Source organism: Adiantum capillus-veneris, chromosome 13 (assembly GCF_014529385.1).
Source record: "Adiantum capillus-veneris isolate H3 chromosome 13, ASM1452938v2, whole genome shotgun sequence".
NCBI classification, from domain to species: Eukaryota; Viridiplantae; Streptophyta; class Polypodiopsida; order Polypodiales; family Pteridaceae; genus Adiantum; species Adiantum capillus-veneris.
In genome coordinates, this window is record NC_140943.1 from 48,510,548 (window position 1) to 48,528,889 (window position 18,342).

The 18,342-nt window shown below is 44.4% G+C and overlaps 1 pseudogene; it reads left to right on the top strand.

Annotated features, from left to right (window-relative positions):
- The first annotated feature begins 8,642 nt into the window (after window positions 1–8,642).
- LOC147443950 (uncharacterized) lies at window positions 8,643–9,412 on the top strand (annotated as a pseudogene).
- Window positions 9,413–18,342: the final 8,930 nt, after the last annotated feature.

The window sequence follows — 18,342 nt, forward strand, 5'->3', positions numbered from 1 at the left end:
GTGTGAACTCGCTAGAAGCGTACTAGGCTGGCACTATAAGTGTAGTCCAGCTGTAGAATCATTGGCAGAGATCTTCCGTGTCGGTCACCTAACGCGCCAGTGAGTAAATGCCGTAAGCGGCCAAGACCCGTAGTGGATTCCAGCTCAAGATGTAGAGCTTGACATCTCAACACTCTTCCTAGAGCTCTGCATGTCGGAGAGTCCAAGCATAGTCCGAAAACGTCGAAGCTTCTCAGCTCCGAGGGACATGGTAAAGATATCCGATATCTGCTCCTCTGTGCTAACGTAGACCAAGTCGATGTCGCCCGCCAACACTTGCTCTCGAACGTAGTGGTAATGGACCTCTATGTGCTTGGTCCTGGCATGGAACACTGGGTTCCTAGCCAACTGCATGCTGCTGAGGTTGTCACAATGGATGAAAATCTGCTAGTCCACCTGCACTCCCAAGTCCTCAAGTAATGTGCGTAGCCAAGCTACCTCGCACGCCGCAACTGCTGCACCTCTGTACTCGGCCTCTGTGCTCAATAAAGCAATCGTAGGCTGCTTTTTACTGCTCCAAGTAACAGCAGCACTCCCAAAAGAGAACATGAAGCCACTCGTAGATCTCCTATCAACAATGCTACCTGCCCAATCTGCATCTGTATACCCATACAATGCTAATGGCGCATCTACTGCATAGAACAATGCGTAGTCAAGAGTCCCTTGCACATACCGAAGTGTGCGTCGTACTCCATCCAAATGTGGCTTCCTCGGAAGCTGCATGAACTGACTCTCCAAGCCTAGTGTGTAGCTCAAGTCTGGCCTCGTGATAGTCAAGTAGATTAGACTACCCACAATCTTCCTGTACATCTTGACATCCTCAACAACATCACCCTTCTCTGCACTCAGCTTTGCATTCACATCCAAGGGAATAGAAATTGGCTTACAATCATCCATACCATACTTTGACAACATGTCCAAAGCATATTGTCTCCGTGGACAGCCATACACCCTCTGGAGTCCTAATCACCTCAATGCCAAGAAAGTAGCGCAACTCGCCCAAATCTTTCATTTCAAACTCCTGTTTGAGAAGACCCTTCACATGGTCAATCTCCATAGCATTGTCACCCACAATAATAAGGTCATCTACATATATGGTAATGACCACAATCCCCACATCACTCTCACGTACATAGAGTGAATGATTATCATGAGCTCTCCTAAACCCAATACTGACAAGATACTTGGCAATCTTGTCATACCATGCTCTAGAGCCCTGCTTCAAACCATACAAAGCTTTGAGAAGTCTGCATACATAATCTGGGTAACCTGGATCGACATAACCAGGTGGATGATCCATATACACTTCCTCTTGCAACTCACCATTCACAAAAGGCATTCTTTACATGCATTCGATGCATAATCCATCCTCTAGATGCAGCCACTGCTATGACAGCTCTCACTGTCGTCATCTTTGCCACTGGAGCAAAGGTCTCACAGTCGTCATCTTTGCCGCCACTGGATATGCCATACGTCTGTGCATAACCCTTTGCAACCAGCCTTGCCTTGTGACGCTCAATGTTACCATCAGCCTTATGCTTGGTTTTATACACCCATTTACAGCCAATAGCTTTCTTGCCACTTGGAAATGGCACCAACTCCCATATGTCGTTTGCTTCCAATGCAGCCATCTCTTCATTCATTACATCATCCCAATGCACATTTCCAACTGCATCCTCAAAACATGTGGGCTCCACATCCTGTACCGCCTTAGCCATGTAGGCTTGGTGATGCGCTAGAAAGTCAATTTTTGAACTGGATTTCTAACTCTGTTAGATCTGCGCAGTCGTTGGTCACTCCTTTGCCCTCTAGCATCTTCTTGTACTTTCCTTACACCAGGTGTCCTCACAGCCGGAATTCCAAATTCCTCATCAAGACTTTTTTCAGAACCATCTGAATCCATGTCTACATGTGAAAACCCTGATGATGCATCAGCCATAAAGGGAGGTTCATCAACCTTTTCCTTTCCTTTTCGTGATACATTCCCTGTACCTGTTGGTGGAGTAACCTGCGTACGTAGTCTACCATTCCATGGTTTCTCAATAGAGCCACGAGAAGAGGACTCTTGTGGTCCACTCAAAACCTGTGATTGTGGCCTCACATTTTGTACAACCACATCATCTTTTACATCAGCCCCAATAGTGCCATGTGCATTACTGTACCAGCTGCTCATCTCATCAAAGACTACATCTCTGCTCACTCGTAATTCTCGTGTAGTAGGATTGTAGCACTTGTACCCCTTTTGTTCAAGGGAATATCCCACAAGAATACATTTCTCTGCTTTAGGATCCAATTTCCTACGCAACTCATCTGGTACATGCACGTAAGCTATGCAGCCAAACACTTTCAAGTGTGCCAAATCAGGCTTTGTACCTGTAAACTTTTCCTCAGGTGTTACATCATGCACCGCAACTGTAAGTGTCCTATTCATAATGTACAAAGCTGTATTTACAGCTTCAGCCCAGAAATGATGAGGCATGTTCTTCTCATTCATCAATGCACGTGCAATCTCTGCAATGTGCCTGTTTTTCCTTACTGCGACCCCATTCTGTTGTGGAGTGTATCTGCATGTAAACTGCCTGCGTATACCATGCATTCGCAGAAGATCTGAAAAACCGTTGGAGAAGTACTCTCCCCCTCCATCTGACCTCAATGTCTTGATTTGCATATCTATCTCCTTCTCAATCATCACTTTGAAGTCCTGAAAGTGACCAAACACTTCACTTTTGTTACGCATGAAGTAGACCCATACTTTCCTTGTATGGTCATCAATGAAAGAGACATAATACCTGCAACCATGTATACTTGTAGTATTGTTTGGACCCCAAACATCTGTGTGTACCACCTCAAGTGTCTTTTTACATACATTGCGTTCATGTGGAAATGAGCCCTTTGACTGTTTTCCAAACTGACCTGCTGCACACACTTTATGCATACCATCCACCTTGAATTTGGGCAAACCTTTTACAATCTGTTTTGATTGCATGCTGCATAATCTCTGCTCATTGACATGGACAACGCGTTTGTGCCAAATGTCAACATCAGCCACAACACCTGTGCCCTGTGCAAATAATGCATCTTTTACCTCAAGCATGTCTACATTCAGCGTAAACATTCTGCCCACACATTTGCCCTCTGTGATCAGCTTACAGCCATTCTGGAAATCTTCTACATAACAGCCATTCGGATTAAAGTGAACCTCCAAACCCTGCTCAACCATTTGTCCAACAGAAACAAGATTCTTTGTAATGTTTGGGACATGAAGTACATCTGCAAAGTACTTTGATTTCCCACTCTTCGTATTTAGAGGTATGTCCCCTACATGAGCAATGGGGTTAGTTGTGTCATCTCATCTCTGCACATAGCCTGACACATCTGGTTTAAGCATATCTCTAAACCACTCTCCACGAGACGTCATGTGATTAGAGGCACCTGAATCCACATACCAAACATCTTCTTGGGTGGAATTCTCTGCAGTCATGGTATTCATTACATGCTGCATAACAAGTTCATGCTCTCATTTTTGTTGTCATCTGCATCTCTTCTAGTAGATGCATAGTTGCCCTGTTCTCTCTTTCCACTTGCTTTTTCCTTTGGACAATCACGTGACATGTGACCTCTTTCACCACAAGTCCAACATTCTCTGCTATCTGCAATATGTTGTTGCCTGCTTGATCCTGCACCACGACCTCTTTGACTCCCCCTGCCTTGAGACTGGTTTCCCCTGCCACCTGTATTGTTTTGATTTGATTGACCTTCTCGAAATTGGCCCCTTCAACCACTTGGGCCTTGACCACGACCTCTACCTCTAACTCTGTTGGAGTTAGAATAGAAGGCCTGTTCAGAATTATTTCTGCCATGAGAAGAAGATGTGTCAAGGTTCTTCTCCTCAAGAATAAGCATAGAAATCAAATCTTGGAACACAAGGATGTCATCTCTTGTATTCATGGAAGACCTGAAATGTACATACTCATCCTCCTAGGCCATCCAAGCATGCACGGACAATGTCATCGTCTTCCACTGAGACTTTAATAGATCCAAGAGCCTCAATGATACTCTTGATCTTCAAGGCATAATCATTGATGGAGAGGTTGTTCCTCTTAACCTGATTTAGCTCCGACTTTAGTTGAAGCTTCCTGGCCTTGGTGTTCACCTCGAACACTCTGCCTAAGTTTTTCCATGCAATGGTGGGGGTTTCAGCATCCTGTAGATAGCCCATCATGCCATCTGTGATGCTCATAGAAAGCCAATACATCACTTTGCTCTGGCCTTGTTGCCAGTCCCTGAAAGCTTTCCTTTGTTCTGCTGCAGCATTTGCCTCGGGAATCTCTGGTTCCTTTTCATTGTCTCCTTCTACATAGTCCCAATAACCTTTTCCTTTTAGGAAATTTGTTATTCTGAACTTCCATGTAGGGTAGTTATTTTTGTCAAGCTTCTCAGTGACAATCTGACTGAAACCGTCAAACATCTTGAAGCACTAAGACAAAATAACTGCAATCTGCAAAAACCTGCAAATCTGCTGAACCTGCTATCGTGGTACCTGTAACACTTTCTACACTCAACGAGTGTCCACAATCAAGCGTACATACAACCACTGTACTTGTACAGTGAAACTCTGTGTACTGCACTTTGGAGACTTGTTCAGAAACTTGTACGAAAAACGATTGCGAACGAAGGGATTGTGATGCTCTTGCTCTCTTAGCCTCTCTTGCCTGCACCAGGCTCTGATACCATGTAAAGAAAGAGGATGCAAGAGAGCTACACAAGACAAGCACAAAGCACACAGAGATGGAAAGCTTCTTCTTCTTCTCACAGAAAACAGAGTACAAAATGACTAACTGCTAAAACTTAAAAGTAGCACATATGTACATGCAGTCACTAAGTGTGAACTCGCTAGAAGCGTACTAGGCTGGCACTATAAGTATAGTCCATTTGTAGAATCACTGGCAGAGATCCTCTGTGTCGGTCACCTAACACGCCAATGAGTAAATGTCGTAAGCGGCCAACACCCGTAGTGGATGCCAGCTCAAGATGTAGAGCTCGACATCTCAACAACTTTTAGCCCAAATTTGATGGTGGTAGCTGTTATTTAACCTACTCCTAGGTACTGAATGACACATACAACAAAAACAAACAAAACGGTACAAAATAAAGTCGCAACGAAAAACAAAACAGCACTCTAAAAGCATAGAGAAAATAGGAGAGTGAAATGCTTTTGGCTGTCTCACTCACAACCCTCTTTACTTCTCAAGAATAAATCTAGCAAGTCCTCGACTTCTAGACTCTATCAAGCACTAAACCCCGTGTCTAGTTGCTTCATTGCTAAGGTGTAAATGGAATGGAGAGACAAATCTTAGAAAAAGAAATCTCTAAATATGCACTAGGTAACTCACCATCTAAGGATCATACCCCCGACAATGGCGCTAATGTTAGCGGGTCGCCACGACGAATGTCTATAGCATAGCGATCTGGCACTAACATATTGTCAATACTCAGGGAAGTGACTCGGATGGGGCACAGAGACTCTTTGAGATCGTCAATCTCAAGAAGTGAACCTTAGCAAGCAAACACAACAACTACAAGCAAACCAACACTCAATGATTAGGCAAATCTACCTATGTCCTTTCTCACAGCTCTAGGTCATCACGCCATTTCGGCACTCGAACGGGCTCGAAATGCAACGAAACTTTAGGAGGAGGTCTAGGACACCTAGGGGCACTATCCTACAAAGTCTAGTCACAATCCCACAATGTACCAAAATCACAATTCATCATGAAAAAGGTCCCAAAAACTGTAATATATCAGTCCAAAAAGGTTGCCCTATGGTCTACGAACATTCTCCTATGGTCAAAATGACTTAAAACAGTGACAAATCTGAAGATTAGGCTCACAAAAAGGTAGTTGTGAACCTCAACAAAATTGACAATGATTACACTTAAATGAAAGAGCAAAGAGAGAGGAACACAATGCACATTTTGGAATTGAAAACTGATTACCCTATCATTAGAAAAGTCGATTACAAGTTGGAGTAGCTTAGTAGCTCGAGCGTACGTACAGCAGAGCTCTTTCTTCCTCTAAAGATAAGCCTTCTTTTCACATTAAAGTTATTGACCTTTATACCTAGAGCATTCTAAATGGCCAATGGCCGACTCACATTGACCTTTACAAATATCATTAAAACATTACAACTCAGGGAATTGATCCACTACTCTGGAATCAAGATTTATACAACGTATTACTACACTAGCTCAAAAAACTAATAGAGTACAAATGTGGTGTCCAGCTATGTGTCCAGCCAGGTGGGCACCTGTTCGGTCTATCTCTTAACAAAAGCCAAACTGCTAATAGCGCTAGGGGTCTTGGATATAGGATATTACCCCAATTATGATGTTGACGGATGTGGACTCAAGTATCAAGAATAAGGTCCTGGAGAGGAGCTTGAAATTGAGTTCAATCAGGATGATCCAGCTTTCCTAAGAGGGAAAACAAGGTACTCCATCGATGTCACTTGTTAAAATCGTAAAAAAATCAAGGTGGTTTTCTTTCAATACCTGCAATGACACAATCAGTTTTACCCAAAGAGAGGAGAGAGTTGCAAATGCAACAGCAAAGGATATGTTGACTCCATCCCAAAGGATCTAATTCTTCCTTGGGAAGATTCCATGCAAGAAAAAAGAGAAGGACATCTCGCTCATCAACTATGAAGGATTTCCATAGCTGTTTTTGGAGATTAGGCACTCTGAACGAGATGACGATTGCACCATAGACATGGCTAAGATATAGCCCTTTGTCTTTCTACTTTTTCATAACTTCACTACGATATTGTTCCAATTCTTCAATGTCTCCTTTACCTTCCCTCTACTACAGGTTATCACAGGAGGGGCCATTCTTCGTGATTTTTTTGTAGTAGGTTACTACACATGCTGTGTAGCTTACTAGGCAATAAAGTCTCCGTCTTTAATTGTACCTGCTCGAGATGGTGCTACCACAAATTGAGAAAAGTCTAGTCTTTTTGAAGAGTAGAATGGTGAGTCTCAACCTTTGGAATGGCTAGCATGGTTAAGAATTTATGAAAAATGGCAAGGCCAAAGCATCAATAGTTTGGGACTTTTTCGAGTGTATTGTTTCGCTTCATCATAGCCAAATTGATGTTCCTCTTCGACTGCAACTCCTTGTGCTTGCTCTCCCTCTACACAGGGGAATTTCTCCTCATTCTAGCTGCTCCCTTTCCATGCTCACCTCCATAAACCTAGCCTTTAATGACTTCTCTGTGTTTTCTTCACTCTCATTTTTGCATCTACACAACAAGAATCTCTAAGGCACGGTGAGAGAGATGCCACTGCAAGCTTGACAGCGTCTAGAGTTCAATGCTTCAAAGTTGGAGATGTGAACCTCGATTACGATGGTTCAAAGGTGGAAATCTCAGTGCTGCTTCACCATCAAGTGTAGAGTGACATCGATAAAGGTTAGTACAAAACCATGATGGGTCTGCGGCGGCATGTACAACTTGCCATAGCTCTTAGCTTCCTCTTCGTCTCCTTGCAAGAAGTTGCTACCAAAGGATAAGGGTGTAAGGGCTCTCCTGTAATATCATTAAGTATTCAAATCATTGCATGGATAATTTTGATTTTACCCTTGTTTTGGTGTCCCCTTCCCTCAACAGTCTCCTCTTACATACCTTGGTCTTGTCTCTCACACACCTCTAGTCATCTCTTGCACTCACTACAATGCAAGAGTTGTGTTGTAGGAGATGTGCTGGATGGCAAGCTTCTCGGGAATGCCAAAGACCAATATTACCTCTACGAGGCGCATATCTCTATATTTGACATGGATTTAGCTCTACCTCCACTTTTTTTAGTGGAAAATCTTTTAAGGGAGCCTAGTCAAAGGGTTGAATTTTAAGAAGTACATTTACCATACTTCATCATTTACTTGTACTAATTTGAGTAGTTTTTCTTCCCTTGTCACTTGCAAGCAAGAAGATATTGAAGCCATGGTGGTCATGGGCATGGATTCCTTTTGGTTCTCTCTCAATGGATGTGAATTCTCCTCTGGTAATGATGCAATAGGCAAACTCTTTGAGAGTACACCATAGCATGGCAATTCAGAATATCATAAACCAACATAAATCAGTGGTAATGAGTTCTTCCTCGTGCAGTTGCAAACGTTTTGAAATAAGAAAGTCCCTCTAAGATCCCAGAGGATCTATAGGGTTGGAGGTGGGTTCACTCCCTCACAAAATCTGCCTCATAGATGTGGACGACCCCTGGTTTACACCCACAATTAGAAACTACCTTGGGGATGACGGTCCTTTTATACAAGAGAGGACTCCCTCAGGTGGCCTTCATCTTTGGCGGTGAGGTATTCCCCTCTAGGATAAACCTATGAAGGGTATTTTGTGTTTAGTAAGCGTCTGAGTGGAGTATTTTTCCAATGAAAGAATAACCATGCTAGGAGAAGGCCGTGAGGTATATAAGAGAACTCCCTTGGCCGGGTTAGGCATGTTCTTGCATCCTTTCTGGCCCGCCCAACAGGGTTGCGTAGCTGAGGTTAGAGTGCATATTCTTAAGGGTACCCAGTGGAACACTTTTTACGGTCAGGCAATGGGTAACTGGGCTATGCAAAAGGAGACCCTCCTCTTTCAATCTTGCTATCTTTGGAGCCTCCCTTTTGAGAAGGAAAAGGAGATTGACCTATTAAGGATCCTTGAAAATCAAGTAGAAGAACAGGTGGGCAAAGATATAAGAGGAACAGAGTTGGACCTCGAGCTGGATGCCCACATAGGGGCATTATTGGTCGATCGGTTTAAGGATACATGGGCCTACCTGCTTCGAGACGAACATTGGTATGAGTATAAAAATCAAAGGTGGGATAGCCCGCCTGGATAGGCTTACAAGATGCTCAATAAGATAGAGGAGGAGATGAAGGGAATGGGGGCCGCATCTACACGACCCCAAAGGAAGAGAATGACCTCCCAACATCTTCTTAAGTCAGTAGAGGAGTGCATGCACCGGCTCCTTAAGTGGGCCAGGACGATTGATGCAGGGCTCCCCTTTCTCAATGGAGTCCTCGTTCCTCATGAGTCAAGGCCAATGTTACACCCGCCTAGCCCTTCGTGGGTCTTCACTAGCTATGCAGGTATTGAGCTAGATACGTGTACACCAATGACCCCCATTCAGAAAAGCTTCCTCCTTACCTTGATGGATGGAGATGTCCTAAAGATAACTTGTTGAGATCCTTCCTTAGGCTAGTCTTTACATTAGATACTGGAGAGCAGTTCAGTCTCATTTTGTGGGGGGTCGGAGCCACGAGGAAGTCGACCCTAACAGAGCTCTTCAAGTAGATCCTAGGGGAAAGGTACGAGACCCTCTGATTCGGATAGCCAATTGATTTTAGATGACACTTGTAGAAGGAAAGACCTTGCTACTCTTCCAAGATGTTACTTGACAACTGAGTAATACGTTCACCAGCGTATGAAAGAAGTAGCTTTCCAATGAGAGGGTAATAGTAGAGGCTAAAGGGAGGCCCGCAATGTCGGTTAATCCCGGTGCCAACTCCTTATTTATGGCCTATTGGAGGTGTCATAAAATCTAATATCTAACCAACCCAAATGATTTTCTCATATTAAACTAGTCAATTAATGTGGGAGAATAAACGGGAACAAGGGTTAGAATATAGACATGTGCTTACAGATCTATCTCACCATGGGACCAATGGTAAAGGGGTCCAACTGAGAGATGGTCTGTCAAAGAGCAAGGCTACCCAATGGATCTTAAAAGACCTTACGGTTAGCTACATTAAAGACCTCCAAAGGTAAGTGTTAAAAGTCCTTTGATCTTAGGTAAGCTAGGGCTGAGCTTCAGGTGGGAACCCGGCCCAAGCTTGAGGTGCTTGTCGTGATTGTTGATGACTAAGGTTCTTAAGGTGCTTGTTATGCTTGATGACTAAGGTGCTTGAGGTGCTTGCTGACTAAGATTCTTGAGGTGCTTGTAGTGCTTGCCGACTAGGGAGCTTGAGGTGCTTGTGAGAACACTATCCTAGCTTGAGGTGCTTGTCGTGCTTGCCGACTAGGGAGCTTGAGGGTAAGGGGTTCCACAAAGTCAAACATCCCTACAAGGAGGGGGCGAGCCCTACAAGAAGGAGCTAGAGAGAGAATACACACACCCTCACACAAGGCAAGCTTGGTACAAAGAAAGCATTTAGGACACTTGTCCTCTTCATGTTGTGCCCTGTTGAGATGTCGAGCTCTACACCTTGAGCTGGCATCCACTACGGGTCTTGGCCGCTTACGGCATTTACTCACTGGCGCGTTAGGTGACCGACACGGAGGATCTCTGCCAGTGATTCTACAGCTGGACTACACTTATAGTGCCAGCCTAGTACGCTTCTAGCGAGTTCACACTTAGTGACCGCATGTACATATGTGCTACTTTTCAGCTTTAGCACTTAGTCATTTTGTACTCTCTTTTCTGTGAAGAAGAAGAAGAGGCTTTCCATCTCTGTGTGCTTTGTGCTTGTCTTGTGTAGCTCTCTTGCATCCTCATTCTTTACATGGTATCAGAGCCTGGTGCAGGCAAGAGAGCAAAAGCATCACAATCCCTTCGTTCAGTATACAAAGTGCAGTATACAGAGATTTACTGTACAAGTACAGTCGTTGTGAAACGCTTGATTGTGGACACTCGTTGAGTGTAGAAAGCGTTACAGGAACCACGATAGCAGGTTCAGCAGATTTGCAGGTTTTTGCAGATTGCAGCTATTTTGTCTTGGTGCTTCAAGATGTCTGACGGTTTCAGCCAGATTGTTACTGAGAAGCTTGAGAAAAATAACTACCCTGCATGGAAGTTCAGAATAACAAATTTCCTAAAAGGAAAAGGTTATTGGGACTATGTAGAAGGAGACAATGAAAAGGAACCAGAGATTCCCGAGGCAAATGCTACAGCAGAACAAAGGAAAGCTTTGAGGGACTGGCAACAAGGCCAGAGCAAAGTGATGTATTGGCTTTCTATGAGCATCACAGATGGCATGATGGGCTATCTACAGGATGCTGAAACCCCCGCCATTGCATGGAAAAACTTAGGCAGAGTGTTCGAGGTGAACACCAAGGCCAGGAAGCTTCAACTAAAGTCAGAGCTAAATCAGGTTAAGAGGAACAACCTCTCCATCAATGATTATGCTTTGAAGATCAAGAGTATCATTGAGGCTCTTGGATCTATTAAAGTCTCAGTGGAAGACGATGACATTGTCCGTGCATGCTTGGATGGTCTAGGAGATGAGTATGTACATTTCAGGTCTTCCATGAATACAAGAGACGACATCCCCGTGTTCCAAGATTTGATTTCTATGCTTATTCTTGAGGAGAAGAACCTTGACACATCTTCTTCTCATGGCAGAAATAATTCTGAACAGGCCTTCTATTATAACTCCAACAGAGGTAGAGGTAGAGGTCGTGGTCGAGGCCCAAGGGGTTGCAGGGGCCAATTTCTGGAAGGTCAATCAAATCAAAACAATACAGGTGGCAGGGGAAACCAGTCTCAAGGCAGGGGGAGTCAAAGAGGTCGTGGTGCAGGATCAAGCAGGCAGCAACATACTCCAGATAGTAGAGAATGTTGGACTTGTGGTGAAAGAGGTCACATGTCACGTGACTGTCCAAAGGGAAAAGCAAGTAGAAAGAGAGAACAGGGCAACTATGCATCTACTAGCAGAGATGCAGATGACAGCAAAAACGAGCGCATGTTTGTTATGCAGCATGTAATGAATACAATGACTGCAGAGAATTCCACCCAAGATGATGTTTGGTATGTGGATTCAGGTGCCTCTAATCACATGACGTTTCGTGGAGAGTGGTTTAGAGATATGCGCAAACCAGATGTGTCAGGCTATGTGCAGACAGGAGATGACACAGCTCACCCCATTGCTCATGTAGGGGACATACCTCTAAATACGAAGAGTGGGAAATCAAAGTACTTAGCAGATGTACTTCATGTCCCAAACATTACAAAGAATCTTGTTTCTGTTGGACAAATGGTTGAGCAGGGTTTGCAGGTTCGCTTCAATCCAAATGGCTGTTATGTAGAAGATTTCCAGAATGGCTGTAAGCTGATCACAGAGGGCAAATGTGTGGGCAGAATGTTTACGCTGACTGTAGACATGCCTGAGGTAAAAGCTGTATTATTTGCACAGGGCACAGGTGTTGTGGCTGATGTTGACATTTGGCACAAACGCATTGGCCATGTCAATGAGCAGAGATTGCGCAGCATGCAATTAAAACAGATTGTAAAAGGTTTGCCCAAATTCAAGGTGGATGGTATGCATAAAGTGTGTGCAGCATGCCAGTTTGGAAAACAGTCAAAGGGCTCATTTCCACATGAGCGCAATGTATGTAAAAAGCCACTTGAGGTGGTGCACACAGATGTTTGGGGTCCAACCGATACTGCAAGTATACATGGTTGCAGGTATTATGTCTCTTTCATTGATGACCATACAAGGAAAGTATGGGTCTACTTCATGCGTAACAAAAGTGAAGTGTTTGGTCACTTTCAAAACTTCAAAGTCATGATTGAGAAGGAGACAGATATGCAAATCAAGACATTGAGGTCAGATGGAGGGGGAGAGTACTTCTCCAATGATTTTTCAGATTTTCTGCGAATGCATGGTATACACAGGCAGTTTACATGCAGATATACTCCACAGCAGAATGGGGTCGCAGAAAGGAAAAACAGGCACATTGCAGAGGTTGCACGTGCATTGATGAATGAGAAGAACATGCCTCACCATTTCTGGGCTGAATCTGTAAATACAGCTGTGTACATTATGAACAGGACACCGACAGCTGCGGTGCATGATGTAACACCTGAGGAAAAGTTTACAGGTACAAAGCCTGATTTGGCACACTTGAAAGTGTTTGGCTGCATAGCTTACGTGCATGTACCAGATGAGTTGCGTAGGAAATTGGATCCTAAAGCAGAGAAATGTATTCTTGTGGGATATTCCCTTGAACAAAAGGGGTACAGGTGCTACAATCCTACTACACGAGAATTACGAGTGAGCAGAGATGTAGTCTTTGATGAGATGAGCAGCTGGTACAGTAATGCACATGGCACTATTGGGGCTGATGTAAAAGATGATGTGGTTGTACAAAATGTGAGGCCACAGTCACAGGTTTTGAGTGGACCACAAGAGTCCTCTTCTCGTGGCTCTGTTGAGAAACCATGGAATGGTAGACTACGTACGCAGGTTACTCCACCAACAGGTACAGGGAATGTATCACGAAAAGGAAAGGAAAAGGTTGATGAACCTCCCTTTATGGCTGATGCATCATCAGGTTTTTCACATGTAGACATGGATTCAGATGGTTCTGAACAAAGTCTTGATGAGGAATTTGGAATTCCGGCTGTCAGGACACCTAGTGTAAGGAAAGTACAAGAAGATGCTAGAGGGCAAAGGAGTGACCCAGGACCGCGCAAATCTAATAGAGTCAGAAATCCAGTTCAAAAATTGACTTATGATGGGTATCTAGCGCATCACCAAGCCTACATGGCTAAGGTGATACAGGATGTGGAGCCCACATGTTTTGAGGATGCAGTTGGAAATGTGCATTGGGATGATGCAATGAATGAAGAGATGGCTGCATTGGAAGCAAATGACACATGGGAGTTGGTGCCATTGCCAAGTGGCAAGAAAGCTATTGGCTGTAAATGGGTGTATAAAACCAAGCATAAGGCTGATGGTAACATTGAGCGTCACAAGGCAAGGCTGGTCGCAAAGGGTTATGCACAGACGTATGGCATAGACTATGAGGAGACCTTTGCTCCAGTGGCAAAGATGACGACTGTGAGAGCTGTCATAGCAGTGGCTGCATCTAGAGGATGGATTATGCATCACATGGATGTAAAGAATGCCTTCTTGAATGGTGAGTTGCAAGAGGAAGTGTATATGGATCAGCCACCTGGTTATGTTGATCCAGGTTACCCAGATTATGTATGCAGACTTCTCAAAGCTTTGTATGGTTTGAAGCAGGGCTCTAGAGCATGGTATGACAGGATTGCCAAGTATCTTGTCAGTATTGGTTTTAGGAGAGCTCATGCTGATCATTCACTCTATGTACGTGAGAGTGATGTGGGGATTGTGGTCATTACCATATATGTAGATGACCTTATTATTGTTGGTGACAATGCTATGGAGATTGACCATGTGAAGGGTCTTCTCAAACAGGAGTTTGAAATGAAAGATTTAGGCGAGTTGCGCTACTTTCTTGGCATTGAGGTGATCAGGACTCCAGAGGGTGTATGGCTATCACAGAGACAGTATGCTTTGGACATGTTGTCAAAGTATGGTATGGCTGATTGTAAGCCAATTTCTATTCCCTTGGATGTGAATGCAAAGCTGAGTGCAGAGAAGGGTGATGTTGTTGAGGATGTCAACATGTACAGGAAGATTGTGGGTAGTCTAATCTACTTGACTATCACGAGGCCAGACTTGAGCTACACAGTAGGCTTGGAGAGTCAGTTCATGCAGCTTCCGAAGAAGCCACATTTGGATGGAGTACGACGCACACTTAGGTATGTGCAAGGTACTCTTGACTACGCATTGTTCTATGCAGCAGATGCACCATTAGCATTGTATGGGTATACAGATGCAGATTGGGCAGGTAGCATTGTTGATAGGAGATCTACGAGTGGGTTCATGTTCTCTTTTGGGAGTGCTGCTGTTACTTGGAGCAGCAAAAAGCAGCCTACGGTTGCTTTATCGATCACAGAGGCCGAGTACAGAGGTGCAGCAGTTGCGGCGTGCGAGGTAGCTTGGCTACGCACATTACTTGAGGACTTGGGAGTGCAGGTGGACCAGCAGATTTTCATCCATTGTGACAACCTCAGCAGCATGCAATTGGCTAGGAACCCAGTGTTCCATGCCAGGACCAAACACATAGAGGTCCATTACCACTACGTTCGAGAGCGAGTGTTGGCAGGCGACATTGACTTGGTCTACGTCAGCACAGAGGAGCAGATAGCGGATATCTTTACCAAGGCCCTCGGAGCTGAGAAGCTTCGACGTTTCCGGACTATGCTTGGACTCTGCGACATGCAGAGCTCGAGGGGGAGTGTTGAGATGTCGAGCTCTACACCTTGAGCTGGCATCCACTACGGGTCTTGGCCGCTTACGGCATTTACTCACTGGCGCGTTAGGTGACCGACACGGAGGATCTCTGCCAGTGATTCTACAGCTGGACTACACTTATTATGCCAGCCTAGTACGCTTCTAGCGAGTTCACACTTAGTGACCGCATGTACATATGTGCTACTTTTCAGCTTTAGCACTTAGTCATTTTGTACTCTCTTTTCTGTGAAGAAGAAGAAGAAGCTTTCCATCTCTGTGTGCTTTGTGCTTGTCTTGTGTAGCTCTCTTGCATCCTCATTCTTTACATGCCCATGGTGTGCCTAAAGCCTATTGGTTGGCCTCCCAAGAGTTCCAATGATAAATTAGTTAATTTAATTAATCGTTTTTGCATTTATCAAGCCCTCTCTCCAAAAGGGGAAAGGGGGACACTTGTCCCAAGACTACACTTGTTGCTTGTAATGCATCCTGAATGTGATTGGCCAGGCTTGCAGGGGTCCAATGAGATTCAAGTATGATCTACAAGGGGGGGTCGACCAAAGCAAGAAGGGGACTAGCTTGGGGGTATACTCTCATGGTGTGAAGTGCAAAATGCAAGAGCTCCATATCCTTCTCCAAGCTAATAGAGAAGATGAGAGCCTACACCAATACTCTTGGCCATGGAATACAAATCCAACCAAGAGCCATGCTACAATGCTTAGGCTTTTCATCTTCTCCATCTTCATTACTATGATATTATGTATGCTAGCAAGAAGAGTGTTGATAAGTGAGGAACTATTTCTTTCTCCTATGGAATGTTTCTTCTTCCTCTTCCCTACCCTCATTCCCCGCTAGTTCTCTCCACCTTCAAAGGTGTTTGAGGCCTTGGGACTCAGGCTTAGGATAGTTAATGCTTTTTGAAAATTTTATGTTATGCTTGTGATGCATGAAGCTTTCCATCTGAATTGCATCAGCTAGGTCACAAGGAACACAAAGATTGTATTGTACCAACTCTCTGTTAATGGGAGAATCTATAATACAAATGCCTATTGGAGGGGGGACTGGCTCCACATAAATCTTGTCCTCAATTGTTGTCAAGTTCTCTAAACTCTCTCTCTTGCGAAATTATTGTTCATGCCAAGTTAACTAAGTACTATGTTTATGTTGCTACCATCAATTAAGTTCACCCTCTATGCTCACAAGTAATCTCACAAAAATGCTTTCTCTAATTTCCTAATTCCACTACTCTCAAAGTTCATAGGCCATTTCCATTACATTGGTATCAGAGCATTTGGTTTCTCTTTTCTTGCTTAAGAAGAGAGGTCCTTAAGTAGCCTATTAATGATGATTTTGTTAATAATATTAGCATAATTCTGGGATCTATTATCGAAAAGATAGCTGGAACGTCAAGTAAGGTGGACCAACCCGTCGTTCTCTAGGCTCATTGGGATCCCCAAGAGAGAATTTTCCAAGTAAAAAACAAGATGCATTAGAAGAACAACTTCATGGGAGGCGAGTATAGGAGAGGTAAGCAACCCATTGTGGTAGAGGCTGCGTGGGTTCTCAGAAGAGACTCCTCTTCTAGCCTTTCGTGCTATGGATTTATCTGGGAGGGAACATAGACCAGGTTCCTGGAGCCCACCATATTGTGAAAAAGGGTGAGTTCTCATAGCATTGGGTGCCCCAAGATCTTCTTCTGAAATCCAATGAGGTCAATTGACAGGGATGTCTGGTGTGCCTCTTTAATGCTCAATGAGATAGCACCCCTGTGACTAGTCAAGCTAGCCCCATTTAGGCCAAAGTAGAGGATCTGTTTCAAGAGGGGCTTGGGGCACTTGTCTCCCCACTTTTCCATAACAAAGGACCATAAGGACCAGGAATGGTAGACCTCCCACTTATTGGGTGCCTTAGTCTGGCTCATGAGGCCCGCATAGATGTCGGTGTAGCATGCAACCATGTCGGTCTCCTCCAAGGTAATCTCACTAGGGAGAATGAGCTGGTTGATTACCCGCCAAATGACCCCTCTTGAGGTCACCTCTTAGGTTGTCTAGGGTGTCTGTACCAAAGCCTTTATTTGGCACGAGTCACGAGTAACTAGGAAGCTCCGCATATGAGGTGGTGAAGAGGTGTTAAACGGGGCATTCTACGGTAGAAATATGGGCGGTCTCCCAGGCTAAATAAGGGAAGAGTAGATAACATGTGTTGGTTATAGCCTTGCTCTCCTCAATTGAGAAGATAAACAAGCTCTTCGTATCGATATGGGGTGGCATCTAACCTTGATAACCCAGAGCCCGATTGGACTGAGAGAGCATAAGGCAAGAGGGACAAGGTAGTACTAGGCAATAGGGGTGGCAGTTTGTAACCTGTTTGCATAGGGGCATTCTCCGCCTAAAAATAAGGGCCCCCACATATTCCTTTAGGCCCTCCCTTACCTTGATATTAGACACTACCCACTGAACCATCTAGTCCTCTGTCCATATCTCCTTCCCGTGATAGGCCTCCCCAAGCTCCGAATACTGCTCTAAGAATTTTTTGGTCTTCTCCTCTTCTATGTGGGTTAGCTAATTATTCAGAGGCTCGCCTTCATTCACTCTCATGAACGGCTAGTTCTTCTTCCAGGACCCCCCCCCCCCTGCGTTGGATAGAGTCCAGCCTCCCGTTTTTGGCACATCATCCTCTCCCTCCACGTATTCCCTACTAGATAAAATCTCAAAAATATCGGCACTATCGACACCATCCATGCCTTCAACGTGGTCAACTGTCTTACAGCCTCCTCGTTCCCATACTTACTTGTCCTCCTTAAACCCAGGCCAAGGATCAGTTTCCATCAGGTACTACATCAAACCCGTTATTTTGTTCTTCCTTATGGGGTCCCCATAACCAAGCCTTAGCCCTTGCACTACTCTCCCTGTAGATCTCCTCCTAATAACAATGTCGCAATATCCCCATGATTGTATAATGTCGTTTAACGCATCCACAAATTGGTTAAATGGAATTAGTTCTATCCCATTCGTATCTACGTAAGGGTTATAATCCTCGCAGAGAGACCCAAGGAGTGGCACCTTCTTTACTCCTAGTGAGGATTTGGCCCCCAGGTCGTAGCTCACTTTTTTTGTTACCCACTCTATTAGCTTTGAGTAGTCTGCCCTACCTCTAGTCTCTCGTTAACTCGTTTAGGGCTTCTACATCGTGACCTATCCGGGTCTTGTCGAG